Source organism: Castor canadensis, chromosome 13 (genome assembly GCF_047511655.1).
Source record: "Castor canadensis chromosome 13, mCasCan1.hap1v2, whole genome shotgun sequence".
NCBI classification, from domain to species: Eukaryota; Metazoa; Chordata; class Mammalia; order Rodentia; family Castoridae; genus Castor; species Castor canadensis.
In genome coordinates this window covers 49688716-49715824 of record NC_133398.1, presented here as the reverse complement: position 1 = coordinate 49715824, position 27109 = coordinate 49688716, and the positions used below count along the sequence as shown (strand labels likewise).

General features: G+C 35.9%; 1 non-coding gene across 1 annotated transcript; it reads right to left on the bottom strand.

Moving 5' to 3' along the window:
- Positions 1 to 8022: 8022 nt before the first annotated feature.
- Positions 8023 to 8129, bottom strand: LOC141415920 (U6 spliceosomal RNA). The gene has a single exon (XR_012440871.1). It is a non-coding gene; the product is annotated as a U6 spliceosomal RNA (small nuclear RNA).
- Between the last annotated feature and the right edge of the window lie 18980 nt (positions 8130 to 27109).

The window sequence follows — 27109 nt, the reverse complement described above, 5'->3', positions numbered from 1 at the left end:
TTCCAGCTTTTCTACAGTGTTAGCTTTGTTCCTATAGTTCTTTTCATATAGTATTTTTATTTCCCTTTTATGTCATTAAAAAAATTTTTATAAGTGCACAAAATAATAAGAGACAGATTGTTTTTCACATGCATCTGTTCATAGGGAAGAGTTGTACTTCTTTTTTATTTTCATATTCTCTATTTCCCATTTATTTTAGAACCTAGTGCTAATTAGTAGCTCATTTTGAAAGATAAAGATGCCACAAAATTAATCATTTAAAAAGTGAAAGTGAAAATTGCATCAATTTCTTCATTACTCACTTCCTTGTTTATAACTGCAATTAACATAAGTTGATTTCTTTTTAAGTGTGTGTACTATGACAGGTGTGTTAGTTACTTTTACCATCACTGTGACAAAATAGTTGTCACACATAATTATTTATTTATTTAATTTTTAATTAGCATCTAATAGTTGTACAGAGGATACATTGTGATATTTACATATCTGCTTATAATATATCTTGGTTAGATTTACCCTGTCTATCATTGTTCTCCCTCTTCCTTCTTCCCCTTTCTTAGAACAATTTCAACAGGTTTCATTCTTCTATTCTCATATATGAATACAAAATACATCCACTTTATTTACTCTTTCCTTATGCCCTCTCCTGGAAAAGACCTGTTTTACCCTCCTATTTTACATTTTTAAAATTTTTTATTTTTTAAAATTAGAAGTAGGGCAGAACAGATTCTGCCTGGAAGTGAAGCTGGGGTGAGGGGAAGAGGGAGGAGGCAGGGAGTAGGGTGGAGAAATGAACCAAACAATGTATGCACATATAAATAAGCAAATTTAAAAAAAGAGACAAAGTAACTTGTGGGTTAAGGCAGGGAAAAGTAACTAATATGGTCAATGGTGGTAGGGAGTGACCAGTGAACATAGCTTGTAGGGGGACCTTATTGATCATGACAATTGTTTTACTGGGAGTAGATTGTGACATTTACACAAGTTCTTTTAATATATCACAGTTGAATTCACTTTTTCCATCATTCTCCTTTATAGTGTATATTTATAGTCCAAGGGGGTTTCACCTTGGCATTTCAGACATGCATCATGCTTTATCAGATTAATCTCTTTATTACTAGACCCTCACTGCTGATGATTGAGAATTAGAAGACAGTAGAAACAGATGCTCTGCGCAATTTGAGATAGCCAAAGCAGTGGCAAAGTATTAGTCAACTGTGGGAATGCAGACCATTCTCAAAAGAATAAATATAAATCACCAATAAATATTTGAAAATGCTTACTATCACCAGTCATCAGGGAAATGCAAATCAGAACTTTAATGAGATACCATCTCACTTCAGTTCCAATGGCTACTAAAGAAAGCCAAAATAAAATAAAATAACAAATGCTGGCAAAGCTGTGAAGAAAAGGGAACTGATACATTGTTGTTTGGAATGTAAATTAATATAGTCGCTTTGGAAAACAGTAGGAAGGTTCCTTAAAAACTAAAAATAGAACTAGCATCCAGCTATCCCACTCCTGGAATATATCCAAAGGAACTGAGTTCAGCATACAAAAGAGATAGCTGCATGTCTGTTTTTTGTGCTATTCACTATAGCTAAGATATGAAATTGGCCTAGGTGCCTGTCCTAATAAATGAATAAACAAAATATTGCATAAATACCTAGTGGAGTATTACTCAGCCATAAAAAATGAAATCTTGTCATCTGAAACAAAATGGATGGAATTAGATTTTATATATATATGTATATATACATATATATATATATATATATATATATATATATATATATATCAAGTGAAATAAGCCAGATGCAGAAAGAACAAGTATCATACATTCTCTCTCATGTGAAAACAAAAAAAATAAACATGTTTACCTGAAAGTAGAAGAGTGATCACTAGGGACAGGGAAGGGTGCCAGAGGAAGAATGGGGGTGAGGTTAGAAGAAGGGTGGGTGGATGGATATGATCAGTGTATACTGTATGCATGAATGGAAATATCACAGCAAATTGTTTTTAATTTGTACAATTAATACGTGTGAGCAAGTGTAATCATGGAATTTCTTGGCATTCTTATGCTCAGTGATAATGGTGAATGGCAATTGCAGCAATCAAACAACTGTAGCCCTGGACATAGACTGCTCAGGGTGGAAGTCTGAGTCATCCTCTTAGGCTAGAAACCTAGACAAGTAGAAGTGCTATGGGAGTGTGAGGGAAATCTAAATGGGAGGTAAAGGAAGGAGTTGATAAATACCAAGCATAAATAACCTCAGGACCAGTGGCAGGAACAAAGAGTGTATCTTACTGTATTAATATTTGTCTATTAAGTCAGAGGTACAGATTGTGGCTGATCACCACCTTAGGGACTCAGAGGTGTATGTCATTTACTGTAGGACACAGGGATAGGAGAGTAATACAAAGAACAGATGTTGAGGGTTGTTCCTGGCTTCCTTACTCATATTCTCTTGGCCTCATCCCTGATTACAGAGTAGCTGCAATGGGTAGTTTGGCTTATGTCATGCTGGTATTTTTTTCTCAAGCACGAGATATTTCACATTTTGCCCTCAGGTTTTTCCAGTGCTGTAATTGCCTCTTGGAAACCCTCTGTTCAAGTGAGTATAGTCAGTCAGGAAATACTAGGGTTTGTATCCCAATATAAACCTCAACTAATATAGGATGTAAGCTGATGGACAAAAAATGGCAAATTCCCAGGAAATCAATTCCTTTTTTCTTTTTTTCCCTTTACTGTTGGGATGGGGGGGGGTACACTGTGGGACTTACCACAAGTTCTTACAATGTATCAAATATATCATACATGAATTTACCTCCTCAACCATTCTCCCTCATTCCCTCTCTCCCCTAATTCCTGGAGTAGTTTCAACATGTATCATTTTTGCATTAATTTACATGTATACACATTTTATTGCACCATATTCACCGGTGCAAGCCCTCCCCCCAGGGCAGGACTTGTTTTGCTCTCCTGCTCTGATTTTGTATAAGAAAAGAGAGAAAAGATAAAACAAAAAACATGACATTTTAGCTTGAGATAAAGGTAGCTGCACAGGAAGTTTCAGGAAATCAATTTCAAAAGGCATCCACATATAACTTAGAAGATTCCAGGCATGACTGTCAGCTGTCCACAATGGTGATATTAATATGCACTTATGCATTTATTTTTCCCATTCCTCTTGGTCTCTTCTCCCTGTTGCATGGTTATTCACTTTTCTTAGGTTCTGCTTTTGGGAAAACTCAATCTAAAACAAAAGGCCTTAAATCTGATTAGGCTTCTATTTTTCCATTTTCTACTCTATCTTGTGCTCCTTTTCCTTGCTGCTTCTCTAGTATGTGCCAAGCAAATAAATGGAGAAATAGATTGGGACCATTGGCAAAGAATTCAGTAGAATTTCCAGCTGGTTCTCAGCTACCAAATTGAAAGGGTCCACTAATAGCCTAGAAATAGATTGTTTTATAGCTTTTCTCCCTAAATAGTCTGTTTTGATTCTACATCTGTTGTACAGCTGTCCTCCTGAGGTGACTCTTTTGTTCCAAAACTTATTTCTAGCACCCAATACTCACTTTCTTAAAACTACAGATGAATAGTCTTAGAGTTTATGGGAGGAAATTTTCTGAGACCTTGAAAATCTGAAGAAGTCTATTGTTTCCTTCTCCATGATTGAATAATAAGGAATTATAATTTAGGATAATTTGAAGACAATATTTTCTTATATTCCAGTGTTACTATTGAAAGGTCACTAATGTAATTCTGTTTATAATCTTGTATACATATTTATTTTCCTCTCTGGAAGTATATAGTTTTCTTTAGTCTCCAGTCTTCTGAATTTTCAAATGAAATGCCTGGATGAAGTTCTCTTGTTTGGTTTCTGACCTCTATGTTAAAACTTTCCACAGATACTTGGCAGCCCTTGGAAGACTTTAAACTTTTCATTGTATTTTAAATAAAATTAAAGATTAAAAATGGCAGTATTTATATTTACATGTGTATTTGCAATCTCTTTTGTTTTTCTTTCTTATTTTTTGTGACTCTGAATTTCCATTTGAAGTCACTTTTTTCAACCTGAAAAACAGACTTGATAATAAATTTTCTCAGTATCCATTTATCTGAAAAAGTCATTTTATCTTCATTTCAAATGACATTTTTCTTGCGTATAAGATTCTGAGTTGATTTTTAAATTTTGTTTCTTGCTTCATATTTCTATGTTTCCTATTATCTTCTATCTCCATTCCTTCTAGTGAGAAGTTAGGTGCTGCTTTTATCAGTGTTCCTCTGCATGCAGTTATGTTTTTCTTTACTCTGGCTGTTTTCAAAATTCTTCCCTCATCCTTGTTTTTTCTGTAGTTTGTCATGATGTACTATAGGTATTCTGCTTAAAGTTACTGAGAGTGTTAGCTATGTAGGTTGATACTTTAAACAAATTTGTAAATATAAGGCTATTATTTCTTAAAACATTTTTTCCCTCCTTCTGTTTCCCTTCTTCACCAAAACTTCAATTCTATGCATGTAAACCTTTCGATATGTTTCAAAGTAAAAAAAGCCTTTAAAATATTTTGTTTTCTTTTTGCAAATTGATGTTAACATTTACTGTACCCTTCCTGAAATCTCTGTTGTCATGCTCTTTCAGGAATTTTTTACTTCGGATATTACAGAGTGTAGTTCTGGAATTTCTATTTTGTTCTTTTTGGAATAATTTTAATTTTTCTTCTGATATTCCATGTCTGTTCATACCTTATATTTGAGCAAATTTGTGATAGTTGTTTTAAAGTCCTTTTTTGTACTAATTATTGATAGAACAATACTGTTGCCATTTATAAATTGGTGGCCATTTTGTTCTCAGACCTCACTTGAGAAACTCTCAAGGACAGCCCTGCCCTTAACAGAAATTCCCTTGCTCTAAGACAGCCCCATCCCTACCAGAGACTACCACGCATGCGCTAACTTCCGTACCCTTCGTCTTCTATAAAAGCCATGCCTGGCCCAGATTTGCTGCTGTGCCATCTTTCCCCAGGCCAGCCTGGCAGTTTGGGCCTGCCATTAAACTTTGCTCTATGGACATGAGACTTTTCTCTTGAGATTTCTTTGTGAGCGGTGTTTTTCCTAACAGTTATGACATCTGGTCATTCCAAAGTTTGGTTTTTCTTAACTACTTTGTCTCTTGAACTCTTGAATATAGACCACATTTTCTTGTTTCTTCCAATTTTTAGTGATTTTAAAATTATATACAAAGCATTGGAGATAATTTGTCGAAGAGATTTTGGAGTTTATTGCCTTTCTCTAAAGAATGTTGATGTTTGGTATAGTGGAGGAGAATCAGCTGTAATCTCTGTTCAATTTATCAAACTTTCAGCTGTTGCTTTCTGATAGGCCATTTGAAATCTTCATGTATATACAAATTTCATTCAGAAATTTGAAGGGAATTTGTACACAGATTTTGTGGGTTTCCTTGTCTGTGAGTCACTTCTTTCAAGAATTTCTCTTTCAATATCCCTTCACACTGGCATCCCTGAGCTCATTCTCACACTCTCCAAGTCAAAATGAAAATTGCTTTCTTCATGAATTTTAGCTACCCTGAACCACATGGTATGGAAACAACTATATAAAAACAAATGTCACCCAATATAGTTGGCTCCTTTCAATGTTTGAGTCACTTCTATTTTGGACACCTTTTTTGTTGTTCTTCAATACCTTCTACTCATTTTTTAAAATATGACTTCAGACTTTATTATTGTTATCTGGGCGCACTGAAGAGGTTAGTCTAACACAAAGAATTCTACAATTTCTTGAACCAAATTCTACTCTTTAAAAACCGTTAGTGACATTAAAATATTCATTCGGTGGCACACATTCTGTTATTTAGCTGTTCCCTATGAGAGAACCTATATTACTGCTAATCTAAACTTTTCTCCAGACATTCTGTTTCGGTGTTCTCCTTTGCTCATACATTGTTTCCCATCAGGATACCATTCCTCCTATATTTGAATGCCCCAATCCTTCAAAATCTAAATCCAATTTCAACTCCTCTTTGAAAGCTGTCTTTGTCTTCCCAGTTTGAAATGACTTAATTTCCCGCTGAACTACTTCTTTATTTCACTGTTTTGATCATTAAAGAAATCATTCAGCCTGCCAGAAGCCATGGTAAACTCAAGGGATTAAGAGATGGATAAAATGTAGTTTCCACTCATGTGAAATCTTTGCTCTTATGGTGGTAGAGAGTTAAATCTTTAGAATAGCTAAACAAAATGGCATTATGTTCCTGCATATAATGATTAAATTACTAAAGTAGGGCCCCTTCTTTAGAGTTCTTGTCATGATCAATAAGGTCCCCCTACAAGCTATGTTCACTGGTCACTCCCTACCACCATTGACCATATTAGTTACTTTTCCCTGCCTTAACCCACAAGTTACTTTGTCTCTTTTTTTAAATTTGCTTATTTATATGTGCATACATTGTTTGGACCATTTCTCCACCCTACTCCCTGCCACCTCCCTCTTCCCCTCACCACCCCCTTTGCTTCCAGGCAGAATCTGTTCTGCCCTACTTCTAATTTTGTTGAAGAGAAAGTGTAAGCAATAATAAGAAAGACAAAGTGTTTTTGCTAGTTGAGATAAGGATAGCTATACAGAGAGATTCCTAGTGTTGTTTTCATGTACAAATGTGTTACATCCCAAGTTAATTAATCTCTAACTGACCTTTTCACTAGTTCCTGATCATCTTCCCATGTTGATCTCTGTCACTTTAAGGTTCCTGAATTAGTTCCTCTGCAGTGGGGACATCAAATACCATTATGTTTTGGGTTTCTTAGCTGTATACCTCCCATGTGTGTTCTCCCCTTATCATGTGACCAAGTCCAACCACATGGCTGTATTTGCCCTAGACCTAAAGTCCACATATGAGGGAGAACATATGATTTTTGGTCTTCTGAGCCTGGCTAACCTCGCTCGGAATGTTGTCCAGTTCCATCCATTTGCTTGTGAATGATAAGATTTCATTCTTCTTCATGGCTGAGTAAAATTCCATTGTATATAAATACCACATTTTCTGAATCCATTTGTCAGTAGTGGAGCATCATGGCTGTTTCCATAACTTGGCTATTGTGACTAGCGCTGCAATAAACATGGGTGTGCAAGTGCCTCTGGAGTAATCTGTGTCACATTCCTTTGGGTATATCCCCAGGAGTGGGATTGCTGGATCATATGGAAGATCTGTGTTTAGATTTTTAAGAAGCCTCCAAATTTTTTTCCAGAGTGGTTGCACTAGTTTGCATTCCCACCAGCAGTGTATGAGGGTTCCTTTTTCCCCACATTCTTGCCAACACCTGTTGTTGTTGGTGTTGCTAATGATGGCTATTCTAACAGGGGTGAGGTGGAATCTTAGTGTGGTTTTGATTTGCATTTCCTTTATGGCTAGAGATGGTGAGCATTTTTTCATGTGTTTTTTTGGCCATTTGAATTTCTTCTTTTGAGAAAGTTCTGTTTAGTTCACTTGCCCATTTCTTTATTGGTTCATTAATTTTGGGAGAGTTTAGTTTTTTGAGTTCCCTGTATATTCTGGTTATCAGTCCTTTGTCTGATGTATAGCTGGCAAATATTTTCTCCAACTCTGTGGGTGGTCTCTTCAGTTTAGAGACCATTTCTTTTGTTGTGCAGAAGCTTTTTAGTTTTATGAAGTCCCATTTGTCTATACTTTCTCTCAGTTGCTGAGCTGCTGGAGTTCTATTGAGGAAGACTTTGGCTATACCTATTACTTTCAGAGTGTTTCGTACTCTTTCCTTTACCAACTTTAGAGTTTGGGGTCTGATACTAAGGTCCTTGATCCATTTTGAGTTGATACTAGCACAGGGTGATAAACATGGATCTAGTTTCAGTTTTTCGCAAGTGGATAACCACTTTTCCCAGCAACATTTGTTGAAGAGGTGGCCTTTTCTCCATTGTATGTTTTTGGCGCCTTTGTCAAAAATAAGGTGGGCATAGCTGTGCGAATTCATATCTGGGTCCTCTAATCTGTTCCACTGGTCTTCATGTCTGTTTTGTGTGTCATCCTTACACAGGGGCCATGCTAATCTTCTATTTATCGTTCCAATTTTAGTACATGTGCTGCCGAAGTGAGCACAGTGTTTTGTCTTTTTTTCTAACATGAATACTTCAACAGTCCTTCTATCTGAAGACCTTTTTTTTTTGCTATTCCTCCTTCCTTGAATGCCCCCTTCTCCTAATCTTTACAGATGGCTTCTTCTTATCTTCAAGTTTTTAGTAAGAATATCATCTTAGAGGAAACTTCACTTCCTTAACCACATTCTTATTTTAAGGACGTTCATATTATCTGAAATTATCTTATTTATGTACTTATGTATTGTGTATACATATATTTTATTTTTGTCTCCACCAAGGAACCATGGTTTTAAAATCATAGGATGTATTGTCATTCTTTATCATGCTTACCTCTAAGAGCTGCAGTACCGGGGCTCCTCTGCTCTCTGGCTTCCAGTCATTTAAGTGGGAATCAGAAGACAGGGGGAAAGATTTAGTGGTAGCAGTATACTTCCAGTGAAGTCCATAGCTCCTTTTAGATAGTCCTCTTCTACAATTCTTAGGTTGTGTAGCTATTTCCTGTTAGAAAATGAAAGAGGCATGGAAGAGGCAGAGAGACAGCTCAAACACCAGCACAGAGTTTATTGTTCAGGCAGGAACCTTGTGGAGGGGACCCTAGCAAGAGAGATAGAGTCCATTGCCACACACAGGCTTGAGCTAGATATAGGGGGCTAGTGGGAAAGTACCAGGAAGGTCACTAAGGGATACTGTTTCTGGGCAACCAAGAAAGACAAGTTGTAGTTAGGCTACTGTCTGCTCAACTGTCCTTGGCACCCATCTGGGAAGGTAACTATTCCTTTGTCAGTCTTTGGGGTTGGGTGGGGAGTTTCTAGTAAGCCACTTGCAGGGGGGGAGAGGGTCTGGTCCTAACATGGCTGTCTTCACTGTCAACCCCAACACTTCCTCTCTCTGATGATTTGGGCCTAGGAGTGTTAAAGTTCAGCTACTTCCTACTCTTCCTCACTGTTGTGGCCTCAGGGTGCTTCCATCTGTGCATAACTCTCCACCAACAGAGCCTTCTTTAAACTTCCAATTATCTGTTCGAAGTATGCCATATCTTTCTTCCTTTCTGGGACCTTGAATATTGCTCTTCAAAGTTTTACCAGTACCTAGCGCAGAACCTTGTATGTGGTAATATAAAAAATACATTTATTAAACAAATAGATGGATGACTGGGCCTTTTACTCTTCAATAACAGGTCACTAGGCTTCAAACTCCCTTATATTTTAAAGTTAGAATTCATTCTGAGAAACTATATTTCTTGAGGGTAGAGTCTGTCTATACCATTTTTAAATCTCAGCCTAAAATTTAGTAAAAGCAGGCATCATTTTTTTTCCTTAAAGAAAGGACATCTTCAGTTTTTAGGACATTAAATATATATATACTTTAATATTTGTTATTTCCTGGCATCTGGGCTCTGGAATACACCATAAAAAGTCTGCTTTTGTAGGTGAAGAAACTGAGGGCCAGACCTAAAGAGCAATTTGCCTATGGCACTGGAATTAATTCTGTCTTTCAAATTTCTGCTCCCTTGATAATATTAGATTATTTCATCAGCTAGGAAGTGAATTTTTCAGTAAGACATTCACCAGAGTCACCTTACCCTAATGCCTATCTGCTGTAGCTTGGATCTGAAGTGCCCCCAAAGGCCCATGTGTTAAAGGCTTATTTCCCAGCTGTGGTGCTATTGGGAGGTGGTGGAACCTTTAGGAAGTGGGACTTAGGGGAAGTTCCACATTGGAGGTGCACCTGTGAGGGAAATATTGGGACCCTGGCCCCTTCCTGTCTCTCTGTTTACTTCCTGGGCACTATAAATGCAACAGACTTTCTCTGGTGTGTGTTCTTGCCATGATGTACTGTTTTGCCACAGGCTCAAGGCAACAGGGCTAAGTAACCATGGACTAAAATCTTTGAAATCATGAACTCATTAAATTGGTTGTCTTATGTATTTTGTCACAGTGCAAGAAAGCTGATTAACATACTATCTTTTCTACTTCTACTAATTTTCCATTCATTTCTGAAAACCAAAATTATTTTTATTTTTTTATTTAAAATTTTAAATTTAATTAATTATCCTTTTGGTTGCTTTTTGAGATATCTATGTTACTTAGGTGAGCCTTGGTCCTTCTTCCTCAACCTCCTGAATTCTGGAATTAAAGAAATTGTAGCACCATGCTTGGCCTTATTTTCTTTTTTAAGAAAATTATTTTTAAAGGATATTTGAAATGAACACAAGATAGGAGGAAGAAATTTTGGAAATAAACCATGCATGAGTAACAATGATGACTGAAGAGTTGTGAATGAAATGAGTTAGAAATTGAGTAGTTCCTGACTTGCAGAATTTTACAAAAGTTGTGAGGAGGCTGTTGCTCATTAGAGACCAGACAGGAGGCAACAGGCTTAAGTTGAAGCATGAGAGATTTAGATAAGAGAAAAGGAAAAATTTTCAGACAGTGAGGTTTGATAGACCCTGGAATGTATATTTGGGGAAACGTGTGGAATTTCCTTCTCTTGAGGTCTTTTAAAAATAGGACAACGTCTCATCAACTTGAAGGATGGACTCTATTTGACCTTTGAAGTGTCTGATGAACCCAGAAGATGTACCTCACTTAAAAAAGAAAGCTTGAATCATCCTGAGGATCTTGGGTAATGAAAGTAAGGTGAACGATTTTCATATTTAATCTGATTTACACATGTCACATATGTAAATTGTAACTGTCACAATTCTTCTCTTTTTTTTCGGTCTAATGTTTTCATTTTTAAGTCCTGAAGATTAGAGTTTAAGTAAAGCTGTTATAATGAAGGAAGGAGGAACTCTTTTATATTGCTTTGGAGCATGTTTTTGTAGGAACATAGGCAAGGAGAAAAGGGTATTTTGGACATTTTTGATTTTATTTCACTTCCTATTCTAAATTTAAAAAATACTGCCCTTTTTTGTTGGCTTTAGTATTATAAAGGCAAATTTAAAAACTTAATTTACTCTAAATTTTTCTCACAGTGTTTTTGGCAGGACCATTATTCCAAACTGGAAGAGGTTCTCTGTATTTAATTTCCTCTCAGGAAGTTTACCTTCAGAAGTCCAAGTGTAAGGTCAAGCTTTGGATTGCCGGAAACAGTAATGTCCTTTACTGTCTGAGCACCCAGACAACACTTAATGAGATATCCTACTTGGACATTGGTAAGGATTAGAATGCTTTCGTTGTTTCCTTTTTGTGAGTTATGATTCAGTCTGTATTCAGTTTTCTAAAGCTTAGAAATAAAATTTTATGTAAGAAGACTTATATTCTCTGAATTTGGTTATAACTGCAGATTTCTAATTACAGGTGATGGCTAGTTTTTTTTTTTCCCCCTTCCTAAAACTCCAAAAAGGAAGTAAGCTTTAGAACTCATTATCTACTTTAAGCAAAACAATTCCAGGGTATTCCATACTTAATTTCTTTCAAGTTTTGTTTTAGTTGACCTGAGGACATTTAAATATTAAAGCACATAGTAGTATAACTCCCCATATTTGTCAAACTGTTTACTCATCTAATATCTAATTTGATCTTAGTAAAAATTTTGTGAAGGTCATAATATTGTGGCAGAAAATGGAATCTCAGTAAGGAGATAAAATTTGCTCAGTATTGCAAAATTAGAAAATGTAGAGTTGGAACACTTCTGATTTCAAAGCATGGGTTTTTCCACTGCACTGTTCTATGCTGTCTGTAAGAATCTATGATTTCCCGGTGTTTTTTTCAGCCCACCATTGACAAGATGTTTGCCTCATTTATTCTGGATCAAAATCGTATTAGATACTATGTCACTAAAGCCATTATCAGTAAATAGAAAGTTGTGCTGGTTTTCTTATGGAGTAAAACACAAAAAGTTTTCAAAATTTTCTGTCATTCCACATAATGAACCATGTAAATTTCTAAAAGGCTACTCCCAATGAGATTACACCCTGTTCTAATTCATGCTAGTTATTGATTTTTAAACGACATTTAAAAAGTTTACAAAACCTCTTTTAATTATTGCATCAGTTTCTGACAGAATAGTGAATACAATCTTGTAATTGGTAATCTGACCCTGTGTCGTGGGTGTCTTTGGGGGTACAGTGGCTTTATTTCCTTCCCTAACAGTTCGGAAGTTTGTTTAATACTGACTCAGAGGAAGCATTCTAGCTGAGTCCTCACATGGTCTTGTTTATAGCTCCTGAGCCGCACATAATAGATAAGCTACTGACTGCCACAGACTCTGAGCTTCCTGGGTGTGTGGGCGTAATGCTAGCGCCTGTGAATTCAGGTTGTGCAATCTCCCTGCTCACTGCACCAGATCGCACTCATTTCACATCTCTTAAATATTCCTCTGGTGAGCCTACTATTTCATAAACGAAAGCCCATTGTATTCCATGAGAGGTGTGCTGGTAAGTCATGATTAATATTGAAAATCCTATGCATTTACAACATGATCAAACCTGATTTTGAAGCAGGGTGTAGAAAAATTTGTCCAAGGATAGAGTATGAAATAAAGCTGCAAACGGCCATAGATAAACACTATTCAGTCTGTAGGATTCCTTTTTTTAAATTGTAATTATAACTACTATATTTATAGAACCTAATCTGTGGTAAGATTTTTTGTTAGGCCAACATCTTTTTACTGGATTCATGTGATAATTTTGTCAGGTACTTATGGCTATAGCAAGCACATTTACAGTAGAGACACCAGAGAATTTAACATGTCCTGTACTGCACCTATAGGAAATGACAGCATAATGAGTGGGACCCAGGACTGTTTGACTCCAAAGACCAATGAGGCTTATTCCACTTATCTCTGGTTTCTTTGCATGAAATTTAATTGTAGTTACAAAAGGTATAGCAGACTTCATTAGAACTGTTTCGGAATCTTAAGAAGGTTGAGGCTAAAGACATTTGGAGGAGGAAGATGGTGGGCTGAGAATATGTCCATCAAACTCTTTAATGTTTCAGGCAAAATGAATCAAAGGAAGAAATGTTCACACAGATATAAGTCATTCTGACCTGGAGAAGGGGAACATGTACATGATTATGTATGTAATCTGTCTTGAGCATAGTGATTAAATCCATTGTGAACAAATATTGAGTATTAAACATTCAAAAGCAAATTTTCTTCAACTCTTTGCATCAAAATTAAGTAAGACAGTGCTTACTAAATTTAGGATTTCTTTGTAAATCTTAGTTTTAAGAGGCATCATAATTCTTTCCCTTTGTTCTCTCTTTCCAGCTGCTGTTGCTTCTGAATTATGAGACCTGCATGTACCACTTCTGCAGATGATAGCTTTGTTTTTGCAAAATGCATGGAATGGAGTTTGTGGGTATATGGGTTGCAGGAACTGAAAGACCTGAATGAATATGTAAGAATGACCACAAGGCACCAGACGTGGGTGTATTTATCCGTTTGTCTCATTACTAAGAGGTTTTAGTTCCAAAAAATATCCGGAAGGATTTAGTTTTGTGCAAGTAAAGAAAGGGAAGGAAAAATAAGATTTTTGAATTTTTATACAATTTATTTGTGCTTACCGTTGACATATTCTAATTTTTACATTGCATTCAGAATTTACTAGGGGGTAGTTGAGGAACGATTTTTTTTTCTTAGTGATCATAAGCACTAGAAATTGATTTTAAAATTTATTTAGCATGTGAACAGGAAGGTATTTGATTGCAAAGAAAAGTGGAAATTGTTTTTAAAACAGCAGTTAAGACTTCTTGTGGGCTTAGAAACATGTTTGTCATGGTGGCACATACTCTGCTCCATTTGCTAGCTATATTATGTTGGAACAATTTTATCTGGTGTTCTACTCTTTGCACAAGTTATGTATTTCATTGATGGAGGGTACATGAACCCTTTTTCACTTTTTTCAGAGGCAGCATAGGACAATAATGAGGATATGTAATTCTGGATCCAGACTGATTGGTTAAGATCCAAGGTATGCCTGTATCAAGGTTTGCGATGTAGTGCAAGTTAGTTAATTTCTTTGTACCTAAGTTTATTCATCTGAAAAATGAGACTGCAGTTATCTATTTTATGGGATTATTATGAGGATTAAAATAAAAGAATGATGATGAGCATTCAGAACGTAATAAGCGATCAATAAATGATATTCCTTCTTTAAAATTTGAATTTATATAGTAGTAGTCACCTTTTTTGGTATACAGTTCTGTGAGTCTTCATACATGCATAGGTGATTGTAACAACTATCTTTTTAAGTTTTTAATTTTTTAACTTTTTATTTTTTATTTTATTCACATGCGCATACAATGTTTGGGTCATTTCTCTCCCCCTTCCCCCACGACCCCTCCCTCTCCCCCTACCCCCTCGCTACAGGGAAGAAACTGTTTTGCCCTTATCTCTAATTTTGTAACAACTATCTTAACAGCACAATAGAATACAGGATAATTTCGTCACCCCAAAGAATTTCCTTTGCTGCCTCATTAAAGTCAGACATACATAGCATCCCCTAATCCCACATCCTTATCCTTAATTACCTCTGATGTATTTTCTGTTCCTATAGTTTTGGCTTTTTTCAGAATATCATATAAATGGAATCATATTGTATGTAATCTTTTGAGACAGGCATCTTTCACTTAGTATAATGCCTATGTGGTACAACCTGATTTCCTTATCATCTTATCTGAAGATGATACCAAAGAGCTGAATTCATGAAAAAAGAATTAAATGAAGCTTTTGTATTGTTGCTTGTATTATTGAGGGGAATACAAAGCTCAGATTAAATATCTGGAGCATTTTGCTTAGTCGAAAACGGAATTTTTTCAGTTATCAAACTCTCAAATAATATATGTCTTGAAAATGAAATTATTTCCTTATCATTATAAGTGTTGAGACAAAAGCTAGTGTCACTAGAAAAAATCATACTGAGAGAAGTGTGTTAATAATGTCTGTGTGTATACATTATTATATATATGGGTGGGTGGAGGGAGAGTGGGACAAGGTATTGGATGATGACAAATCATTCCACATAATCCATAAATTTAACCATAGAAGCTCAGTATCATCTGATGGCATGTTAACTGTTGTTGACTTTGCAGGAGATTGGATCCTAATCACCTCCCTATGAACTACATGAGCAGTGAGTTAGGCAGTAGCTATGACAAAAGACAGAGAAGAGACCACGTTTTGACCAAGACTGGGACTGAAAGATAGGATAGGAGTTGGCAGGAATGAAGTTAGGAGTGGGGCTGAGGTGGAGGAATCTGCAACTGGTAAGCTTCCAGATGTAGGTCAAAACACTGCATATTTGAAACACTATCTCTATTACACAGTCTTCCTAATTTATGTGCATGTATAATAATAAAATATGTATTATTATATGTTTGAATGTGTTTTTAATATGATCCATTTTCAATCTACAAATTGGGCAACCTGTTCCTGAAAGATTGAGAATTTGCAGTATCAACTACTATTTTCTGGGCATGTATTAGACTAAATTTATATGCTATTTGATTTAATCTGTCAGTGAATATTCTGGGGGAGAAAATTTTTTTCCATTTTATACAGCAGGAAATTGAGATCCTGAGAGGTGAAGTAACTTCCTCCAAAGATACCACAGATAGTAAATAAAAGCAGAAACTGACATTGTTCTCAGGAGTGTTCATTCTCAGAGTCCATGTTTCTTGTCTTTGCTGAACTTGTATATTTGCTCAGCTTTTACATAGTGGCAAGAATGGTTAGATTTTGTGTTTTCATTTTTCTACTTGAAATCAATGATTCAATTAGAAATATGGAAGAAAATACTATCTTATAATTTAAGGCAAATTCCGTAAGGATATTTTTTCCTTATAGGTTTTGTTCTCATTAACTGAAGTTAGCAAGGAGTGTAGGAAATGAACGCCAAACTCTGCAAAGGTCTTTCAGGACCTAGGTAAAAATTTTGGTTTTAATCATTGTGACTGCTTAACCTCTCTCAGTCTTCTATTTATTCTTTGGTGAATTTGATATGTTAATATCAACTGCTCAGGGTTATGTGGCTTAAAATTAATGCCTATTCATGCTTATTACATGGTAAGCACATGGGAATTGGAGAAATTAGAAGAGATTAGAATTAAGTACCATGCTTAATTTCAACACTGAAGTATAAAAGGTATGGCTTTATTTATTTATTTGTTCCCACTCAGGTCTTATGTGCTTGGGACTTGTTGACATGAAGGATGATGGCAGGCACATCAAGTGAGGCCACAGATGTTTGGGAGGCCTGGGCAGCAGGAGAGTGGAGGAGCCAGTGTGGGTGAAATTGAGGACTAATTATAATGAGAGCAGGGTGCTCAGCTGTAGGTAGCCTGAAGTTAATAAGGCAGGAGGAGGGAGGGCAGACACTCAAAATTACTAGAGTAATTTGGGCTGTTTTCCCAGGTCCCTGCTATGTTTCATATCTCCTTACTGCCCTTCTGTGTGCGTCTTCATTTTTTTTCTTAAAGGCGCAGATCACAGCTTCTGACACCATATGCTTGGAACGTACAGATTTGTTGGAATAAATAGGAGAGTTTGTGCAATCTCACTTGTTGAGAGAGCTTTTAAGGATGACTCTGAGCACCATGCTTACATTGTTTGCTTATGACTGTGGCAAAGATTTTGTCTCTTCTACTCACAATTTCACATTTCACAGGTGCATCCAAGTTGGCCAATGCAGAAATCACAAAGTAATAAAGTTAGATTTTAGTCTGTCCCAAGCTTCAGTTAAATTGGTCATATAGAGTTAAGATTAGCTGCAAAAACTTTAAACTCCATTATTGATGCAGAGCTCCTTCTAGCTAAACAGGATCTTTTTTGTGTTTTTAAACTCCTTTTTTTTGTAGCTTGCAGGTTACAAAGCACACATCTGCCTTAAAATTAAATTACCTTTACTGTAGAAATTACTGGAAAAGATAGGGTCAAACATCTCCTGTGACTTTCCAGTGAATTTATGTCACCTTTCCCCTCCAAAACTCTCTGTATAGTGAAGGTTTAAAAAATAACCAAAGGTCATTATTAAGTGTAAGAGAAATGAATAGGTTATATCCAAATGTCTTAGTTGCCTCATATTTACTTTAGAATCTAAGTAAAGTCAACACTTTACACACATTACACACAATAACACTTCCCTACTTTTTGTTATTCATTCAATAAATTGGAAAATTTGTCCTGTAGAATATTCTATATTCCAGATCTAGCTAATGCCTATTTCATGGTATCATTGGATGTTTTTCCTCTATTTTACTTATTTCCTACACAGAAGTTAGAACAGGAGACTTGATTAGAGTAAAGATTATTTTACTTGAATATGTATGATATTCTGTTCTTCCTGTTTTATCACTCCAGAATGCATGTCGTTTCTGGCTGCTCCAATTGTAGTGATGCTAATATCGATCAGTAGCTTCTAGTGAGTCTTCTGTGATCAAATTTCTCATTGGTATTTTACATAATGGTTACAGGTATTCTTCAGCAATCATTGTTTAGATCTGTTATTTCATTAAAATTTATAAAATGGAACTTTGCTACTTCCATCAATTATTTTAAACTAATTGGTAATTTTCTATAAAGAAAAACTTACCCTCCTCAACCAGTGGATTACCCTAAAACAGTTCATGCTGGAAATGCATTTATATACTTAATTCCTTCTATTGTTTATGATTTTTCAGAGTGAAGAATTGGTTCTCTTTCAATCTCTGTCTCATTGGTTTATGATGGTAAAAGCTAGTTAACACTATTATTATCTTACAGTAGAAGATACACTGTGCTATGTCTGTGCTATAGATCTATATTGTAAATATTATGCAGGCTTTAAATGTCAAAGAATGTTTAATAAGAAAAACATTCAGGAGGGAATATTAAGTGAAAGAATAACCAAAAATGTGTATATAATGTGATCTAAATATTATCAAAAGTATAGTAATTGTAAAATACTCTATCAGCCAGAGATATTATCCTAATTACCATAGTATAGTAGTTTTAGGGTTTAACAGTTTTTATCTTTATTTTCCTGTAAACTCTTCTATAAAGTATATTACTTTTATAACTAAAAGAAAATGTAAATTTGTTTTTAACAAGCTCTCTGGACAAGTCATATTTGGAAAGATTCATGGGTGCTGATTTTGACTCTTGCTTTGTCTTCCACTGTAACTTTGGACCCTCTTTCTTATGTCGTAAGTGAGTCTTCATGGTGCTGAACAAACAATTGGAGGGACTGAAAGTGTGCTCGATGCTGTAGTCTTTGAGACACGTTTTTCACTAAATAGAATGCTCTGCAGATTCACGAAATCAGCAGAACAGGGCTCATGAAATTGAGTCCTCACAGTTCAGAAATAGCTGAACTTAATTGTGTGTGTGTGTATGTGTGTGTGTGTGTGTTGATGTGTTATCTATTGCCCCATTTGTCTATATCAGTTGAACAGATGGACCACAATCTCAAGATTGTGTCTTCTTCTCAGGGCTAGTTTAAGATGCTAAATTTAGTTTTTGGCTATTTTAAAGATGAATGAAAGGGAACAAACACACTGTCTTTGGTTTTGATAAATCCTTGATGGTCCCCAAGAAAACTACTTGATTCTCCAGTGACTTTCCTAGGGCCTAGTTTTTATGTCTCTAAAAAGTTTAAATTATTTGACTCACAATGTTGTTTCCAGCACATTGTATATAAAATTCCTGGCATAAACCCCTTCCTCCCCCACAAGTTCATAACAAATACTGGTTTTCTTTTCCCAGAAATAAAAGGAAGCAGTCTTCCCCACTTTCACCATATTCTAATATTACAGAACTAATACAGAACTGATTCCTGTATTAGGCCCTCTAGATTCAAGTCCAACTCCACTCATAGCCTGGGCAAATAATATAAGTAAACTCTTGGTACCTCAGCATCCTTATCTGATAATAACAGCAGTACTAGTACCCACTTACAGACTTCTTTGCACATTGAGTTATTAAATGTAGAGTGCTTGAGGTTTTTTGGTGTAGAATAGGAACAATATGAGTATAAATTGTTATCTTTATTATCTGCTTGATGGAATGAAATTTCTAAGCTCAAGGTTCAAGGTACTTCCCCCTTGGATGATACATGAGATACACTTACTACTTCTTGTTTTTTCTTCTCTTGTTCTAACTCCTGAACAGACCTTCTTCCTTTTGCTTATATATTCCATATTTAGAGACACACAATCAAGATTTTGCTTAATTAGGCCAAAATTTCTTACTGTTTTTAGAAGTTACTAGTATTATGTTTGTCCCTTTTCCTTATTATTGTGCTGATGGTTGCGTGTGTGTGTGTGTGTGTGTGTGTGTGTGTGTGTGTGTGTTCCTGAGATGTAATGGTGTAGCTAGCCTGGTGGACTTGGTACAGCTGCAACTTCCCAGACATGTAATTTCTGAGTAGTCTTTCTACAGTTTTTGCTTCTGTAATGTAATTTTACTAGTGCATTACTCAAAAAGTAAATACTGTATTATGCTCAGTGAAGGATAAAAACATATTAATGTAAACTTTTGAAACTACATTGACATAAGAAGGATTTTTAGATGGATTTAAGATGTGCTGTTGAATGGGACAATTCAGAGGAAGGGACAACCCACATGGCCATATTATCCAAGGAATATGATGCTTAATTAGTGGACAGGGAGCACTAGATTCCAAGAAGGAACATTACACTTTCAGATTACGGAGACTGTTATCCACTCAAATTGAGGGAAGTAAAGATGGATCCATGGAGGGGGTGAATTAAACTATGATATATTGTAAAACGTTGGTAAATGTTACAATGTGCCCCTAATACAGCAATAATAAAAATACATAATTAAAAGAAAGAGAGACAGACAGACATGATGGGATATCAAAAAAAAGAATCACTACTTCATGGTTAAATAAAAAATACAATAAGGTTTGTTTAAAAAAAAGGAATGGATTCATAGTGCTTGTAATGTACTCCTGGAGCTGTAACCCAAGACAATTTTCAAAATATGCTGCCGCTGAGACCAAGATGTCCTTTCAATTATTCATGGGCAGCAGGTATTTCTCAAGTTCCATCAAAGTAACCAGGGCATATAACTGAGAGGGGGCACACCTGTGGAAGTGTATTGTCAACATTCATGTTAGATTAAGTTATGGAAATGGAGGTTAGAGAAATGAGAACCAACATCAGGCAGCTAGCAGTTCTAAAGCAGGGGTAATCTGCTCTTAGACTCCAGTTGACTTGGCAGAAAGGACATGCATTCAGATGTTCTACCTTACTGAAATAATTAGTTAAGGGCATCAGTATCCAGCTGTTTTAATTCTGTGCTCACAAAGGCAGTCTGAGTGGCCCTGTATTCTACTGATTGTTCATATCCAGCAAACAGAAAGTGATTTGTGCAAATGACTGTTGGCAGCGATCCTGTTAGATGAACCTTCTATCTGGGACAGATGACATTGGGGACCTTGTAGACCACACCAAGAATTTGGGGGATTTGGAAGCTATTAATGGGTTTTAAAAAAAGGAAGTGAGAGAAAAGATGTGCTATTTGTAAATGTATAAAATATGAAATTGGGAAAATCATCTACTTGAACTATTTTAAGTTAAGAAAAGAAAGTCACTTGCTTTTAATCCACTAAAAACTCTGGAAATATCCTAAAACAGTATATCTTAGTTTATCAAGAAACAGAAACAGTAGGACACACACACACACACACACACACACATACACCCCCCCCCCCCATAAATTGGTCCCATGACTGTGAAGTACAAGCCAGGAGGTTGGAAATTCAGATGAGTTGGTGGTTGTTTCCAGTCCATCTCCCCTGAATATTTCAGGGTAGCAGGCTGGAGACTCAGGCAGGATTTCTAACTTGCTGTCTTCAGGTGAGTTCCTTTTTTGTTCAGAAAACTTCAGTCTTTGCTGTGATGGCCTTCAGCTGATTGCATGAAGTCTATCCAGATGATGGACAGCAATCTGCTTTAATCTAAGTCCATTCATTAAATGTTAATTGCCTTTAAAACATAGTTTCACAGAAACATTTTGCCTGGTGTTTGGCCAAACACTTGACACCAGAGTCAAACCAAGTTGACACATAAAATTAACCATTGCAGATGCTAAAGAATTTATGATCTTATCCTTAGTTTAGAGGTGGCTTTGTTAGTCCAGGAAAGTCATGTGACCATTTTTGTTTTAGGTATACAATCAATAAGAGAGAGGTCCACTCCTATTTGCTTGCACTTGGAAAAGGAGGATAGCATAAGGTAGTTAGAACATTTTATAACCCCTTTGAAATCCAGAGTGATAAGTACCTCACTGTTCTTTGAACACTTCCCCTTTTGTCCTATTATCACACAATCCATGTATTGACAACTTTGTGATAAAAGCTAATGTGCCTTAGCTTTGTTATTGACGTTACAGAAACCTAGTTGACGTCTTGTTAATTACCTCGAATTTGTCATTTAAAAAAGTGAGTCCCTCCATTTCTAATGAACAAACTTTTCTTCTTAGGAGACAATATTTACAAAACCTCAATGACTTGTGTTTAAAGAAGATGAAAAATGGTATTGAAATAGGTTCTGGAAGGTAGCTAAACAATTTGTGTGATGTCAGAAAAAGGAAAATTTCTACTTTCTAGTTTTGAAAATCTTTCCCTGTAAATTTTGGAGCAATGATGATAAATATGCAAGCATATATACCATCTTGAGCTCACTAAGTATCATCTGATATTGACAAGAAAAAAGTTTCTTAGGAAAAAACTGACTTATTTTTAATTATAGCAAATTTAAAGATCACTTTGTGATTACAAATATACAGGAAGCCCCTAGCTTTTGTAGGCACTCAAAATGTGGGTTCATGTATTAGTAAATTTCTCCTGTTTTCCTGGAGTCAGAGATTATAAAGAAGTCAAAATCTTTGTTGAACTTGTAATTTTCAATTATGTTTTAGCAACTTCTCATGAAAGCATGTAGCAGCTGAAAAACTTTTTTTTAAATTGTTGTGCTGGGTGGGGGTACATTGGTGTAGTTACAAAGATTCTTATAATGTATCAGATATATCATACTTGAATTTGACTCCTCCATAGCTGAAAAGCTTTAATCGTGAATTCCATTGTTCTCTTCTTTCTTCTCTACCCTCACATCTTCCCAACTTCTCCAAGAAATGTTAATAGAAATGAAATATCCATAGTAGAACTTCAATGGCAGGGACCATTCATAAATTTAAATTCTCAGAAAATGAGAAATGACCTGCATATTCACCCTTGTGATTGCATGCTTGCTTGCTTCATATGTCATTTATCAGTTTAAAAATGTAACTCATTTCATAACATTCTACAACATACCCAAACTTCCAGCTATAAGATTTTGTAAGTTTAGAGGGAACTTTCAGTTTTGCAGTGAAAATATTATTAGTAACTCTATTTCATAGTATTGCTATAAGGATGAAATAAATAATACATAATAATTGTGTTTAGCACTGTGCAACTGTTAGCATCCAGTAACTGTTAGCTATGACTACTACAACAGTTACATGTTCAGTTTTTTGGATTCAACTGATGTCAATCAAATATATATTTCTAGTTGAATGAATAGTTAGGCCAAAAGTAGAACAGATTTCTTGGAATACGTGTTTGAAAAGAAAATGCTTTAAATTGCACAGTGTTTGAGTACAAAGTAGGGAAAAGAGATGGCATTCAAACCAGGTGAAGAAAAATCATTTTTTAAGCTGGGTGTAATGATGTAAGCTGTTGAGGAGGCAGAGGTATGAGGATTGAGATTTCATACCACCTGGGCAAAAAGTGAGACCCTATCTGAAAAAAATAACCGTAACAAAAAGGGCTGAGGGCCTGACTCAACAACCCTGTCAAAAGAAGAAAAATCATTAAAAAAAAAAGTCTGGTCTGGTATGAGATTTAGTTAGGATAAAGTTAGAAATTATTTGCTCAGATGAAGGTTTTGGTTTTAGCTTCAAGTTTTACTCATTTCTCTTATTACACAGAAGTAGTGCAATTGCAGTGAGAGTGTGAGAGGGAAGTCACACTTCGGAAATGTACCAAATTCTATAGGTGATTCATTGTCACCACAACTGTAAATGAAGCCCACATCCTTTCCTTCTGGCCAAGGTAATAGTAAAAGCACTCCAGAAAGTACATATAGAAGCATTTTTTTTAATCAATCTTTGTCAAAAGGACACTGGTTTTGGAGGTACACTTTCAGAGTTGGCAGATGTGGTACTGACTCTGTAGCCCCCAGAGAAGGGAGCTCAGTTTGTGGTTGGGGTGTCTGTGGGAGGGGAAGAAAATACAAAAGTTAGAAAGTCTGGTAGTGGGAAGCTTTGTGGAATCTACTAGAATCAAGGGTGAGGGAGTAGGAAGTAGCTAAAAGCATGACAAAGCCAGGTCAGTTGGGGAAATCTAAGGTACAAACATCAGGGAAAGAAGTTTTAAAAAAATCTTGTGGTGATAACAGGCAAGAATGGAGACTGGATCCAAGAGTCAAGAGTTCAGAGGTGAGTGAGACTCATGAGGATGTGACAGAATCTAATTGGCCCAAAGGTCTCAATGTGCTTGCAAATCCACCACTAAAATAGACCGACTAGTCTAAGACTAGGGCAAGGCAAGCTACTTACTGAGGCAAGCCTTGCTACAGGTAAGCTGCAGACTCATGTTAGTTTGAAAGTGATGAAAGATTTTCATGAAAAATGAGGTTTTGTCTTCTATATCATTTCCATACTGCCTCCTGTCTCAAGTCTATAGCAAGATAAAAGACCAAAATAAAAAAAAAATAAGAGAAGTAAAATTCTACCTGTGGCAACAAAGAGCATGCTACAGAATATTGCAAAAATCATAGGAGTTTTGCAAATGGTAGATTTTTGTAGATTGATGCTATACCAGTTATACAAATAATTTTTATTCTAATCTGTAAGTGGCAGGAGAATTGACTTACATAGTGTAAAGAGACTAATGAAAATAAAGTATAACAAAGTGCTTTTCGTGGTTTGAAGGTAAATGGATGCAATTGGAGGACATCATAATAAGCGAAGAAGCCAGGTTCAGAAAGACAAAGGCCATGTGTTTTCTCCCATATGTAGAAGATAGATCCAAAAGATAAACATATACACGGAAACAAACATGATCATGACTTACATGTAGAACATGTTTGCAATAGTGGAATCACTCTATGGAACTTGGGGGAGGAGGGAAAGGAAAAAAATGATAGAGAGTCAACAATATTGAAATATATCTGTGCAGGTAGAGGATAAAACGATGTGCTTTGAAAGCTGTTGAATAATGGGGGGATGGGAGGGAAGGGGCAAGTAAAAATAATGGAAGGGGTCGAACTGATCAAAGTAAAGTATACTCACATTGGGGATACCTGGAACCATCCCTTTGAACATTGATTTTGAAATAATGAAAGGACTACAAAATAGGTACAGTGTATATGGGGGGGAGGGTGAATGAAGGAGATGAAGATGGTGGAATTAGTTCAATGGTCTTCATATACATTCATGAAATAGAACAACGAAACCACTTGCAATAGCTTTAAGTGGGGCAGAGAAGGGCTGGAGAGGAGATGGTGGGGGTGGTCTAACCAGTGTACAGTAAAAGCCTATTCAGAATTGTCACAATGAGTCTCCCCTATACAATGAATATAATGTAATTAAAAAAAAACAACAAAAAGCTACAGTGCTTTTGTAAAACATGACAAATAGCATTAAATTTGTTGAATATTTTTGTCTTTTGTTAGGTATATTAATTTACAAAATAATGGATTCACTATGATATCTTCTTAGATGTATATAATCTACTTTGATCATACTCACACCCAGTTACCCACTCTTGTCTCCCCAATCCTCTTCCTACTGGTATGGTCCTCTTCCTCTCCTCAAAGTATCCACTTTCTACTTTTTCTACTTTTCCACTTTCCTGTCTTTTGGTTTTTAGATCTATATTCCTCATCTGAGAGAAAATATGTGTATTTGTCTTTCTGAGCCTGGCTTATTTTGCTCAACATGATGATCTCAGTTCTACCCATTTTCATTGAAATGACATAATTTCATTATTCTTTATGGCTGAATAATACTCCTCAGTGTATATATACCACTTTTTCCTTGTCCATTCGTCTGTTGATGGGCATAGGGTGATTCCTTAACTTGGCCATGTGAATAGTACTGCCATAAACATCAGTGTACAGATATCTCTATTGTTTGCTGACTTACATTACTTCAGGTATATACATAAGAGTAGAATAACTGGCTCATATGGTAGTTCTATTTTTAGTTTCTTAGGGAACCTCCATACTAATTTCCATGGCGGCTGGACTAATTTACATCTTCACCAACAGTGTGTAAGGGTTCCTTTCACTACAACCTTGCCAGCATTTGTTGTTGTTTGTTTTCTTGCTGATAGTCCTTCTAACTGATATAAAATAGAATCCCAATATAGTTTTGATTTGTATTTCCCTGATGGTTAAAGATGTTGGATATTTTTTATGCATTTATTGGCTATTTGTACTTCTTTTGAGAATTGTCTGTACAATTCATTTGCTCATTTATTAAACTCTTTGCTGTTTAATTTTTGAGTTCTTTACTCATTCTGGATATTAATCCCCTGTTAGATGAATAGCTGGCAAAGATCTTCTCCCATTCTGTAGGCTTTCTTCATTCTGGCAATTGTTTCCTTTGGTATGCAGAAGCTTTTTAATCTGATGCAATCCCATTTGTCAATTCTTGCTATTATTTCCTTAGTTTTTGAAAAAAAAAGTTCTATTCAGAAAGTTATAACCTATGCCTATATCCTCTAGTGTCATCTCTATGCTTTTCTGTAGTAGTTTCAAAGTATTAGATCTTAAATCACACTGGCTAAGAATTCAAGCACCATATTGAAAAAGAGTAGGGACAGTGGACACCCTTCTCATTCCTGATTTTAGAGGAAATGCTTTTGGTTTTTCTTCATTCAGCATATTGCTGGCTAAACATTTGTCATATATAGCCTTTGTTATGTTGTATGGTCCTTGTATTCCTAGTTTCTTCAGAGCTTTTATCATGAAGAGATATTGAATTCTGTCAAAGGCTTTTTTTTGCATCTATTGTGATAATCATGTGATTTTTGTCCTTGTTTTTATTTATGTTATCAAATTACATTTATTGATTTCTGTGTGTTGAACCATTCTTGTATCCATGGAATGAAACTAAATTGATCATGGTGTGTGATCTTTCTCATTGAATTTTTAAGCTTTTCATTTCCAAGATTTTTTCCCTAGTACATCTATCTCTATTTAATTTCTCATTCAAGTTGTTGAACTTCTCATTCAAGCTGTTGACTTTCTAACCAGGTCTTTAATTGACATTTTTACTTCATTCATCTTTTTTTTTCTTTCTTTCTTGAATCTTCTTGGAGATTGATTGTTTTTAAAACTAGAATTTTGAATTATTTGTCTGGCATTTTAACCATTTCAGTATCTTTGGGTTTAGTGAAGAAGAGTTGTGAAATTTTGGAGGAGTTAAGTTCCCTTGGTTTTTCATATTTTTTTGTGTTTCTGAGTTGTAATTTGGGCATCTGTTGTAATGGATATCTCTTCTGGTATTATTCAGAGGTCTTTTTAGTGAGCAGCCCTCTCTGGAGGGCTCTATCTCCAGTACTCCTCAGAGAGGAGAAAACAAATAGCTGTAAGAGCAAAAACATTCTTCAGGCTGGTGCTGTGTGTGAGCTGAGGACTGGGCAGGTCAAGAGTCACTTGTCGGCGTCAGGGCTGCGTTCACCTTACAAGCTTCTCTTCTTTGTATATATGGAGCCACTGCTGCCCTCAGTGAGCTTTGTGGCCTGTGAGCTTGGCAGATTCCAATTTATTCCAAGTTCCCCTCATTTAGGCACCCAGAGGTGGCGAGTGTCCAAGCCTGGGGTTGTTTTCCTGGCATGTTGGAGAGTGGGGTAAGCAAACAGAGCACTTAGATTTGCATTAGCAGGAGGACCAATGGAACCCAGAACTTTGCCTGCTGGTCTCAGTGCTTTCAGATCCTGCCCAGCAGTAAACCATTCTGTGGTAGGGAGGAACCTGA